We start from the raw sequence: 12,728 nt of genomic DNA, 5'->3' as shown, positions 1-12,728 counted from the left end.
GTAATAGCATTATACTATAACTGAATGCAGCAAAAAAGAACGAGAGTCCAGTAGCAACTTAAAGACTAACAAAATTTGTGGCACAGTATGATATCTGAGGGGTTGCGGTGGCTCAGTGGTTAAGCCCCAGCTCCTGCCAACCTAGCAGTTCGAAAGCAAGAAATTGCAAGTAGATAAATAGGTACCACTTCGGTGGGAAGGTAACAGCGTTCCGTGCACCTCGAGTCATGCCGGCCACATGACCATGGAAATGTCTTCAGACAGCACTGACTCTTTGGCTTGGAAACGGAGATGAGCACCGCACCCTAGAGTCGGATTCGACTGGCTTTCGAGCAAGGAAAACCTTTACCTTTATGATATCTGAAGACATGAACATTGGTTCATGAAAACTCATGCACTGCCATAAATTTTGATAGTTCTTAAGGTGCTACGGATCTTGCTCTTTTTTTTCAGACAGCACTGACTCTTTGGCTTGGAAACGGAGATGAGCACCGCACCCTAGAGTCAGATTCAACTGGCTTTCGAGCAAGGAAAACCTTATGATACCTTTATGAACATTAGTTCACGAAAACTCATGCACTGCCATAAATTTTGTTAGTTTTAAGGTGCTACGGATCTTGCTCTTTTTTGAACTGAGGGTAATGTTCAACACTCCAGTCCAGGAGTATCCAACGTACAGCCAATGGGCACCAGAGTGCCCGCCAATACCTTTCTTGGGTGCCTGCCTACCAAGCGTTTTTAGAAGGCGGGTGGGGCCAGATGGGGTCCCTTGCCCAGCAGAGCTTCTGATTGGCCACTGAAGGTCCAGCTAGCTATGCAGATTAAAATAATGCCATTTCATTGGCAACTGCCAACACAGTGCTTGTTCTGTTCTCTTTCCCAGTATATTTTTTAAATTACTCCTCTTGCCCTTGCTTGGGCTTCCTCTGTGTGTGTAGTTCTGCGGCCAGATGGGGTCCCTTGCCCAGCAGAGCTTCTGATTGGCCACTGAAGGTCCAGCTAGCTATGCAGATTAAAATAATGCGGTTTCATTGGCAACTGCCACCACAGTGCTTGTTCTGTTCTCTCTCACTCCTCTTTCCCAGTATATTTTTAAAATTACTCCTCTTGTCCTTGCTTGGGCTTCCTCTGTGTGTGTAGGTCCGCCTCCTGTGGCATCCATTTTGGGGTTACATCCACCACCCCATGTCATGAGCTGCCCACGGGCTCAGAAAGGGTTGGGGATTCCTCCTCTATGCACGTGCTGGCCCAGTCTAGAGTCAGGCAGCCAGCCTGGCGTAGTAGTGAGGATGTCAGGCTAGGATCTGGGAGACACAGGTGCACATCCCCACTCTGCCATGGAAGTTTGCTGGGGCCAGTCACAAGCTTTCAGCCTAACCTACCTCACAGGGTTGTTGTGAGGGTAAAACGGAGGAGGAGAGAATGACGTAAGCTGCTTTGGCCCCCATTCGGCAAGGTGGGGGTATAAATCAATAAAAATAAATAAAATAGACAGGGTGTCCACTGATTCCTCTGTAACTAGTTAATACAACCCCTATCCTATTTGTGAGGGAGATCCTGAAAATACATAGAATCCATTTCATGAATGTTTCAGAGGCTCTCATTCATCCTCCAGCCACCAGCTGTTTCCACTTGTAAATATTAATGGACGTGTCCTCGTAAAAACACACAGACCCAGTTCCAAGAGGAAATGTTAAAATCCAAGCTTATCAGAATGTAACTAAACATTAATAGATGCTTATAATGGGGCTGTGACAGGGTGTTCTCTTTTGTTCAAATGTCAAAAGGAAGTGTTATTTCTTCCTATGAAGGTAGGCCAGCAAACACTACCTGGAATGGGTTCAAGTTTTGCTTCCTGCTTATTCACATGGCAACGCTCCTCTGCAGGAGGAGAATGTGCGTTTCTGTCCAAATGATACTTCCTTCTCTACCAGAAGGCAATTCATAAACTGGAGTTAATAAAAGAACGGTGTTTGTCGGGAAACTCACAGGCCACTCATGCCGTGGTTCATGGGCTTTGCAGAAAAAGCCATCAGTATACAAGACACTGGTGCACTTAAGTGGCCTGGCCACAGAGAATCATGGCTACTCCCATGAACTTGGAATAGAGACCATCTGACACCCCTTGTTCCTGTGCATGACCAATATTTGACATGCAACATTTTTTAAATTTTTGCTGTCAAGTCACAGCTGACCTATGGCGACCCCTGGTGGGGTTTATAAGGCAAGAGACGTTCAGAGGTGCTTTGCCATGACCTGCCTCTACATAGCGACCCTGGACTTCCTTGGTGGTCTCACATCCAAGTACTAGCCAGGGCTGACCCTGCTAAGCTTCCAAGATCCAAGGAGATTGGGTTAGCCTGGGCTATCCAGGTCAGGGCCGACATGCAGCAATACAGTCTGTCAAATGAGAAGCTGTGATGTTTCCAGGTCAAGATATGCCCTTGGCTGGCCAGGCAGTTTGTTCATCGTGTCAGATTATCACAAGGATACGCACCAGATTAGGTTATCGCAGGGATCCAAAAGGCATTCTTTTGGCCCCAACTCAATCTAGGGCCTTCTCAGCTTTAGCTTCAGCCTGGTGGAACCCTCTTCCAGGTGAGATCTGGGCCCTGCCGAACCTGATGTAGTTCCGCAGGGCCTGTAAAACTGAAATGTTCCACCAGACATATGGCTGAAGCAACAATAGCTTTTAGATCGGCCCCTTCCTTCTTTCTGGCCACTGACTCTGTCTTGATATCAGCGATAACATCTACTGACACACATGATGCACAGTTCTTCCTTAGAGAGATGGAAGTTGTGCCTTATGCACCCCCAAGGAACAGGGCTCAGGGTGGTGTACAACACAATACATAAATACATCATTAAGATACATCACAAATATATCAGTAAAACCAAATAAAATCAGCAACACAGTAAATAACCTAAAGATGGTGCTAAAAATTCTGATGGTGCCTCTGGCTCACGAGGAGATGAGACTATCTGAGACTGTCGCTGTCCTCAACCAAACGCCTGGTGGAACACCTCCGCCTTACAGGCCCTGCAGAACTGCATCAGGTCCCACAGGGCATGGGTGTTGTGTGTCAGGGAGTTGTTACCCGCCCTGAGCCCTGCTGTGCAGGGGTCGGGTTAGAAGGCAAATAAATAAACAGGTGCAACTGCACCTGTGCTTGCCCTTGATCCGTCTCCCCTACCATCTGGAACAGATGTGATATACGGAGATGATCAGCTAACGATCAAAGAGCATTCCTATGCTGTCGGAGATAGCCTGTGCATCCCATCACCTCCTCTGACCTCTACTATCTCAGACATCCAATAGTCATGGAATGTACAGCAGCCCTCTCACCTGCCTTTCCAGAGACCCACTCTGGGTGGCTGGCAACTAAAACAACGCAACAAAACCATTAAAACACAACTATTAAGAGCAAAACAAAGTCATCAAAACAAGCCTTTTAAAAACAAGACAGGGTACAAAAACAGCATGAAACATACGTTGCACTGCCTAAAATGATAATGACAAAACAGGACTTGGGCCAGAGGAAGACCAAAGAATAACCAAAAGAACCTGGGTAAACAGGATTAGGCCTTAGGCCAGGTCTAGGGAGGACAGGGAATTCTTCGTACCTACCACTACCCTGAGGGGGGGAAGGCAGCATGGTATTGCTGGATCTTGACGGATCTTGGAAGCTGCGCAGGGTTGGTGCTTGGAAGGGTACCCACCAAGGAAGACGGCGGAGGAAGGCAATGGCAAAATACCTCTGCTTCTCGCTCCCTTTGAAAGCCCCTTACTGGGGTCACCGTAAGTTGGCTGCGACTTGACTGCACTTTACACACACCGCTACTCTGAACACAGCCAAAATCCCGAGAGAAGTTTAGGAAAAAGTATTCAGGGGACTCATTTCAAAATCCATCAGCCTCACGGTGGCATGTGTAGCTCCCACCAGGCCCCACCCACTGTTAAAGAAAACCTTGCCAAAAAAGGTGTCAGCAAGCCATGTGACGCCCACGGGCACCCCCGTCCTAAAACAACACTGAAGTGTACGCAGCCAGAAGAGTGCTGCTAAACATGTGCGGCCTCCTCTGTGCACAAATCACTTCCTGCCTCCCGTGTTCCTGTCTGAAACCCAATAGGGGGACCAATCAGAGAGCACACATGTGAAATTAATCACTGTGAAATTAAACTAGATCGTCTTTTTCCTCTTCCTTTGCTCTCCCCCCCTCCCCGAGCAAAGCCCGTCCTGAAATTCCTCCAAGGTGTGTGTGTATATTTTATTTAAGTCACCAGCGCCCGAGCAGCACAGCCAAGACATTCACAGGAGGGGGGGGGGAGAGAGAGAGAGAGAGAGAGAGGAGGGCATGTGGGTACAATAGCTCCTTAAGAGCTCTGGCTCACCCCCCCCCTCCACCCCACAAACCTTCCGTTGCTCTAATGAACGTTTGGTGTCTGTCCATAAAAAACAAACATCAATCAGGCAACAGGCTGTTCCTTTCCCCCGTTCCTGGTCTGAAATAACAGTCGTCCCCCGCTGGGCTGGGAACGCCACTTCCCGGTCCAACGCACATAGGGGATAATAACAGGGGAGCTGGGGGGGGGGGGGGGGGATGAAATCCCGCTCCAAGGTGCCAGAATACACAGTGAACGGTGCCTTTCGGAGCCAGAGAAAACTTTGGAACACAACAGCTTTTGATTCCTCCCGTCTCATTGGGCACGTTAATTATTTAATAGCTAGCTTGTGAATTTTCAGCAGCGGTAGGAATAGATGGGGGGGGGGGAGAAGCAGGCACTCTCCCGCCCTCCCCCCTCGGGCTACTAAAAAACTATGTGTTCCCTGCCCATGTACTGTGTTATCTAGATAAAGCCAGAGTGTCACATTTGCCTTCTGTACTACCGTTTGGCAGACAAAAAGTACAAACATGAGTTTCTCTTAAGTAACCACAGAATTGCAGGGCAAGCCAAAAGGAGACCACTTCCATGATTTCCGAAAGAGCAGCTTCAAGACAGGCATTTCCCCAGCAACCCTTCTGCATTTACACACGGCGCAAGCTTACAATAGCTATAGTTACTGATCAAGAAAACAAAAACAAAGAAATGTCAAGAGTCTTCCTAAGCAACAGCCCGCCGGCGGAATCGGCAACCTCGCTGGCAACTCCAGAGTTTTCCTGGGCAAAGGTGCCCATCAGTGCTTCAGAGGAAAAAAAAAAATCTGACAGATCTCATTTGTTAAAGAAAGAAAGAGGGAAAATGTTATCTGAGCGGAAATAAAATCCATATCCTAGCCCGTCTACTGGCCTAGCCTGTCTAACACTGTTTGACGGGAAACCCCTCCAAAATGACAACACCCTGCTCTGTTGGTTTAAAATTAACACACTGTGATAAGATACCCGGCAGGAGCGTGCCAAGGCGACCCTGCCAGCAGCAACAGAAGCCGACTCAGCAAACGGCTGCTCTCTGCCGAGATACCTGGGTGGCATGCTTAGCAGAGGCCTCCAGGAAACGATGGGGGCACGGAGAGAGAACATTTCCTTGGCTAAGCAAATGTTTGCAGCAGAAGGACGTGCATTAGAATCCAGACTCCGAACCCAAGGGCTGATCTGCAGGTTTTTATAGGCGCAGGAATCTGTTTCTTAAGCTCTGCGGTATACGGGTCCTGATGGGGAGACGGATTCTCTTTGCCGCAAAATGGACACAATCCAACACTGGCTTGAGATTCACAGAAAACAGGCAGGAATCTCTCTGTTTGGGATGGCACAGAAAAGCACCCCACACATTTATGGAGCATCAGCAGTTGCAGCCAAGCGATAGAAGCTTTGCGTGTGCATGGGGCTCTCAGCAAATAAGCCTCATGGACGTGCAACTGTATTTGGACGGTGGTAACGGTACTGGTATATCATCATCATCATCATAATCATCATCTAGTCAGAAGTGGTTATATGCAGCTGGAAGCAGCAATTAGAACTAAGGTGGCCAGACAGCATTTTCATATCCAAAGCTGCTTGCATTCCATAAACGACAGGAAGCACCCATTGGTCCAAAATACGACATCCAGATTACTGACTGGATAAGGTAGAATCGATCACATCCTGCCAGTGCTGAAAGCGATTCACTGGCTACCAGTTGGTTCCGGAGTGCAATTCATCATGCCCATTCTGTCTTAGCTGCCCAAGATCTCCTCCAGAATGAGGATCCAGCCAGTAGTTGGAGGCTGGGGTGTCTTCAGGGTCGCACTAAGATCATAGGCCCATTCTGCACCTAGCATTCACTCTGCTGTGTTACCAAACCCATGAGGGAACAGAAATTCCCCTCTACATTGCATCCACTTTCACTTTCTTTGATTGTCGGATTTTACGGTAGCCTCCACACTGCATGCCGGTTTCACTTCCTTTGGTCACTCAGTTTTATGGTACTGCCTGCATAGATTGATGGCCATTTTATGGCTGCTCAGGGGTGACTCTGCAGTCAGTACGGTGTAGGCCCAGGGTATTTGAATGTGGTTTTGAGCCGCACCTTTTCCTGTTCCAGCATGAGTTTGGTAAAACAAGAGAGCGAATGCTAGATGCAGAATGGGCCATCGTCTGGGGTGTACTAGGTTTGAGTTTGCAGGCTTGACGGGGAGACACCGGCCCCTATGAACTGGCTGACAGCCCTGATCTGGACGGCCCAGACTGGAACGATTTAATCAGATCTCGAAAGCTAAGCGACCCCATAGGGTTTTCAAGGCAGGAGACATTCAGAGGTGGTTTGCCACTACCTGCCTCTGCGTAGCAACCCAGGAATTCCTTGGTGGTCTCCCATCCAAGTACTAACCAGGGCCGACCCTGCTTAAACTCCCAAGATCCGGTGACAGTGCACTCGCCTGGGCGACTCTGTCAGGGCAGTGCTCTGATAAGGCTCCACTAGTACGTATTTTACCAATGTGGAAGGGGGTAACGGTTAGCTACTTAATTTTTATTTTTATTTTATTTTTATACCCTGGGTGCTGGAAGAGGGGTCTGCTTTTTCCACCATCCTGGATACCTCCGGCTGGATCGCGTGCCACTTTGGTAACATATTAAAAATCAAACCACGCAAGACAAACAAATCACACTGGATGATCTTGCATCAGTTACCGCTGTCCCTGAGGCTGGTAAGGAATTGATACAAGAGCCAGCTTGGTGTAGTGGTTAAGAGCAGTGGATCCGGAGAACTGTGTTTGATTCCCCACTCCTCCTCCACGTGTGGCCTGCTGGGTGACCTTGGGCCAGTCACAGTTCTCTCGGAATTTTCCCAGCCACACCTACCTCACAAGATGCCTGTTGTAGGGAGGGAGGGAAAGGGAAGGGGACTGTAAGCCACTTTAAGGCTCCTTAGGGTATAAAAAACCAACTATTCTCCATGCTAATCCATTATTCAAACGTTACGAAGAAGAGATTCGATTTATACCCCACCCTTCACTACCCAAAGGAGTCTCAGAGTGGCTTACAATCTCCTTTCCCTCCCCCTCCCCACAACAGACACCCTCTGTGAGGTAGGTGGGGCTGAGAGAGCTCTTTCAAGAACTGCCCTTGAGAGAACAGCTCTGAAAGAACTTGTGACTGACCCAAGGCCACACCAGCAGCTGCATGTGGAGGAGAGGGGGATCAACCCTGGTTCTCCCAGACTTGAGTCCGCGCTCATAACCACGACACCAAACTAGCTCTTGAGAAACGCAAGGAATCCAGCAAAATGGAAGCAGCCAAGAAGCCAAGCCAGTAACATATGAATCATCTTACAGACACCCTGGGATGGTGTCAGGGAAGGAAGTGCTCTATAAATTGCAGTCTTAAATTTGGGAAGTGGCTGTCCTTCCGCAAGAGCAACTCGCTTGAAAAAAAAGTGCGTCCTTAAATGTTTGTCAGAGGGGACAGCCGGAGAAGCAGAGGGACTGAAGCTTGCAGAGTGCCCGTGTTTTGTGTGTGCACAAGCATGGGTGTGCATCTCTAGGATGAATTACATGCAAAAATGAAACTGCAAGAGCTGTCAGGGCATGAAGGATGCTCCCGCGATCCAGCCTCATTCACTCAGGATAGGACAGGACAGGCCGCTGTGAGCAATATAGGGATTTACACATCTCAAAATGAAGCTAATATAAAAATCAATTACTGAAACATACCGCATGTCAACCCTGGGATTGCTGTGGAGAATGAACTATTACTGCTCACCCGCACAAATTGATCGGGAGAGCACGCTTCCTGCTCATCAACCACGCGCCCCATGATTCCCAGACTGGAGAAGAGGATTTTTATGGGGGGGGGGAGTACTGTGCCTCAGTCTGTTGGGGGCTGAAGCCGCAGCTTGTTAATAGTGTTCTGCCTGCTCAAACTGACCTCCCTGCCATGAGCGGCGGGGGTGGGGTGGGGTGGACGACTCCCAGAGAACCGTAGACACTCCAGGGGTTGCGCACAAAAGGGAAACGGGGCCCATTTGCAATTAAAGAGCATGCTGCGGTCTCATTGATCACTTTCATTGATTGAGCAGAAGGAAACACAAGATGACCTGGGGGAGGGGGGGTCAACTCCAGCACCCCCCCTCCTTCTCACTCAGGTACCCTCAAAGCCTTCCCCTGCTGCCTTGTCAAATTACTTGTCAATTGCTGGTCTGGCCTCTATTATGCCAGTGACCTGCACCAAGCAAGGGGGTTATGGTGCCTGCCTGCGGGGATCCCTAATGGGCTATTATACAACTCAGGACAGATTAATATTGATAAGTTGTCAAATTGATTCGCAAAAGTAAGTGTGCGGAGCGTGGGTGCAAAGAATGTAAAAGAAAGCAGGGAAGAGAGAATTAGGTTTTTGTTCCCATTATGGCTGCAAAGACGCAAGGGCTTGGAGTGCGTGTTTCTCGGGGCCTTTGCAGGCGAGCAGGTAAACGCGCGCAACATGTTCAGCATGGAAGGCAGTCATCAAATCTGCTTGCTTGGAAAGACAGAATTTTTATCTCAGATCTGCTGGTGACTTTCTTTTCTCTTGCCTTCAAGTCACATGATTTACGGTGACACCCCCCCCCCCTCGGCAGAATTTCCAAGGCAAGAGATGTTCAGGGATGATTTGCCATTGCCTACCTCTGCGTCATGACCCTGGTATTCCTTGGTGGTCTTCCTTCCAAATACTGACCAGGGCCAACCCTGCTTAGGTTTTGAGATCTGACGAGATAGGCTAGCTAAGGCTATCCAAGTCAGGGCTTTTGCCCCTCCCAAATAGTGATGGCCATACCTGTTTACATCTGAGAGTATGATTAACGTTTTGATCATGAGACACCGAGATGACAGTAAAGGCAAAAGGAGCAAAATGATGTAATTCAAAGACTTGGGAAACGAGCACCAGATTCTAGGGTGTTAATAATCGGAAACAAGACGAGCACCAGATTCTAGGGTGTTAATAATACCTAATTTGGAGTACTATATTCTGTTCTGGACCTTCATAAAGGAGAGCTGGCAAGCTGGGTAAAGTTCAGAAGAGAGCTATGAGAGGGATAAAAGATGTAGACGCTAAATCCTACAAGGAACAATTGAAGGAATGGAGTGTGTTTGGATTACAGAAAAGATGATTTAAAATTATGTCTTACACTTCCATTCTTTGCTATTATAGTGGCATGGGAGAGGGGCTAACTCTTTTAAACATGGAGGGATTTATTTAATTCATCCCATTTTTAAACAGTTGGTCTCTTTACTCTGCCACTTAAATAACAGCAAAGTATTAAAGTGTAGGGGGGATTTTATGGGATAATTTATTTAATTTCAACTTAAGGCAGGACAGCCCTAACCTGGATAGTCTAGGCTAGACCGATCTCGTCAGACCTCAGAAGCTAAGCAGGGTCAGCCCTGGTTAATATTTGGATGGGAAATCACTGCCCAGAGTCGCTATGCAGAGTTAGGCAATGCCAAACCACCTCTGAATGTTTCTTGCCTTGAAAACCCTACAGGGTTGCCGTAAGTTGGTTATGACTTGATGCCCCCCACCAGAAGGACAATAAGCAATGGACTGACATTTAGCTCAAACACAGCTGTTGTGTTTTTTAGTGAGTATTTGTGTTTGTGTGCCTGGAAGTCATGGTTGACTTCTGGCAACTCCTAGAGGGCCTTGGATGTTTCAGAGAGGTGGCTTGCTATTGCCTGCCTCTGTGCGTCCCAGCCCTGGGATTCCTGGGAGGTCTCCCATCCAACTACTTGCCAGGGTTGGCCCTGCTTAGCTTCCGAGATCTGATGAAATGGGGCTTGCCTGGGACATGCAGGTCAGGGCGTTCAGCTAAAACATTGTTAAATGTCTACCAACTGTTCAATAAGAAGTTTATCAGGGAGATAAGCATGCCAAGGGAGGGTACCACATCTCCTCCCTTAAAGGGTTTCAAGGAAAAGGGTGGTGTTTTCAGGTAAGGCAGCAAGGATCAAACTGAAGAACACAAGGATCAAACTGAAGAACAAACTGCAGAAAATTCCAGGTATCTCCAGTTAAATAAGTTAGTTATATGCAGAAAATTCCAGGTATCTCCAGTTAAAGTTTGTCTTTTGGATTCCAGACAGTCAGTGTGGGGAAAGACACCTCTGTGTCTGGGACCTTGGAGATTCAGAGTGGACAACACTGAGCTACATAGACTGAAAATATGGCTTTATATAAGGCAGCTTCGTATTTCATGTGCATTCCTTCCAGCCAGTCTGTTTTAGGACTAGATGGACAGCCCAACCTTTAAAGTGGGTGTCAGGGACTGGGGAGAAGCTGGCCTCCAGAGGAGACGTCTGGCTCTCCCTATTGCCAGCCCAGGTGCAAAACCCAGCCATTGTGGTAAAGGTCCTTGCCGGCAAAACACATTAGAAACTGGGACCGTGGCCAGCCCACCCTTATTCCTGAAGTTGCTTTCAAACAGAATGACTCATGGGCAAGGCCTTACACTTTAATGCTGTGCTATTACTTATGTGGAATAATATTACAGAGTCTAACCATTTTTTAAAAAGTCACCTAGAAAAGCAGTTCCCAACCTTTTCGGTATGGTGACCCACAAGTCCAAATTTACTTGGTATGGTGGTGACCCAGCCAGGCCTGGCTCAAGGTTTTGGGGGTTTTTTTTTTGCACTCTAGGCAAACTATTACTTTGGCATCCATCTAGTTCAGCATTCCATTTTCTACATTGGCTAACCAGATGTTTTTGAGAAACCAGCAAATATTGCACAAAAGGGCACAACCACTATGAACCCCAACCAAGTGACATTCCGGCATACACCGGCTTTGCATGTGGTGGTTACATTCCAGCCTCCGACCACCCTCTTCTTCTCCATTACTCCCTCAAATCCCTGCTAGGATTCCAAGAAACTCTAGTAACCATCAGGACATGTTTTACTTGATCAACATGTATATGTGGTGAAGAAAACATACCAACTAAGGTATGACATGGAAGTTCATGGGTGGTATCTTGTTTTCCAAAAGACAGCAATGGAAAGCGGGGGGAGGGCACGCTCACCACCTATTTTCAGAAGCTTAGCAACCCACTTTTGGGTCCACACCTACAGGTTGGGGAAACACTGATCTAGGATTCATAAGAGGTACAGCTCTAGCCAACGGTAAACGCTTCTAGGTCCCACTGATTTCTATGACACAGTTAAGCATGTCCTTAACACCATTGAACATGCTTGCAGAACTGCCTAAATTCAGCTGGAACGTGCCCAAACACTGTGATAAAATCAGTATTAAAGAAAGCAGAGATCATTTCATGCGATTCTTTTTTCCACCCAATAAAATGTCCAGCTCGTGCCACCACTGAAGGGTGTTTAAATCTAAACTTGGGAGCAAAAAAGGGAACCTGGGTTTAGAAGCAAACGCTTACTGGGCCAAAAGAGATGAAAAGGTAAACAAGCCGTGGAAAGGATGAGAAGTTTTAATTCATTTTTTAAAAAAATTCTAAAATCCTTTTAGCTCAAGGTAATGTAAACTGTTATTAGTAGACGGTTGGAATTATTTATTAAAATGCCTTGGCTCATAACCAGATAGCCTCTTCTAATTGACTTTCACACAAACTGAAAATTTAAAACTTGTCTGTTGAGGCAGAACAGTCTATGTTGGCTTATTTTTCCTACTTGTTACAGGTCCCTCCCTCCCCCCCACCTCTGCCATATATATACTATATAATTAAAGAAAGCAAATCATTCTTTCTACAACATTTATACAAGCAAGAGTTTATTTATATTTCAAAAGAGTGCGTGCAAGTGTTGTGTGATGTAGGAGGAGGTGGTTCGCTCTGGAAAGCCCTGCGTGCTGTTAGCTCTCTGGAATCTTTAACGGCGTTTGCATTTAACATGTAAAAATATTTTAAGGAAATGAACCAATTTCGCCAAGGAATGGCAGTCGAGCAGAGACATTTATGATACCCTGGGTAATTGGAAAGATGCATGCATGCTTCTCGCAACTCCAAAAAACACAGCCCGGGCTTGGACGCTTTAAATCAAAAAGCAATTTCAGTCCGTAATGCTCAAATAAATAATTAAATACATTTTATCTCCTGCAGTATTGCTTCTATTTATTCTAACCCCAGCGACAGGAACATAGCAGTGCGCCCCAATAACCTTAAAATAACAGACCGCCACCCAACAAAGAGCTTAGAAATGTTTACAAGTCGACTTCTCGCCCCATATGACTATGAAACTCTGTATAGGCCAGCTCGGCGGTGAAAAACCAAGCTGGGGACAGCTGGGTTATGTCGCAGAGAGGTTAGATATTGCCTACTC

General features: G+C 47.1%; 1 protein-coding gene across 1 annotated transcript in view; it reads right to left on the bottom strand.

Annotated features, from left to right (window-relative positions):
• FBRSL1 (fibrosin-like 1) overlaps window positions 1-12,728 on the bottom strand; it is a 197,846-nt gene that overhangs the window by 93,257 nt on the left and 91,861 nt on the right. The gene's annotated exons all lie outside the window — the stretch shown is intronic.

The sequence above is a fragment of the Gekko japonicus genome, unplaced genomic scaffold (assembly GCF_001447785.1).
Source record: "Gekko japonicus isolate JY-2015 unplaced genomic scaffold, Gekko_japonicus_V1.1 scaffold137, whole genome shotgun sequence".
Taxonomy (NCBI): Eukaryota; Metazoa; Chordata; class Lepidosauria; order Squamata; family Gekkonidae; genus Gekko; species Gekko japonicus.
Note: the sequence above shows the minus strand (reverse complement) of the source record. Positions and strands in the feature narration are given on the sequence as shown.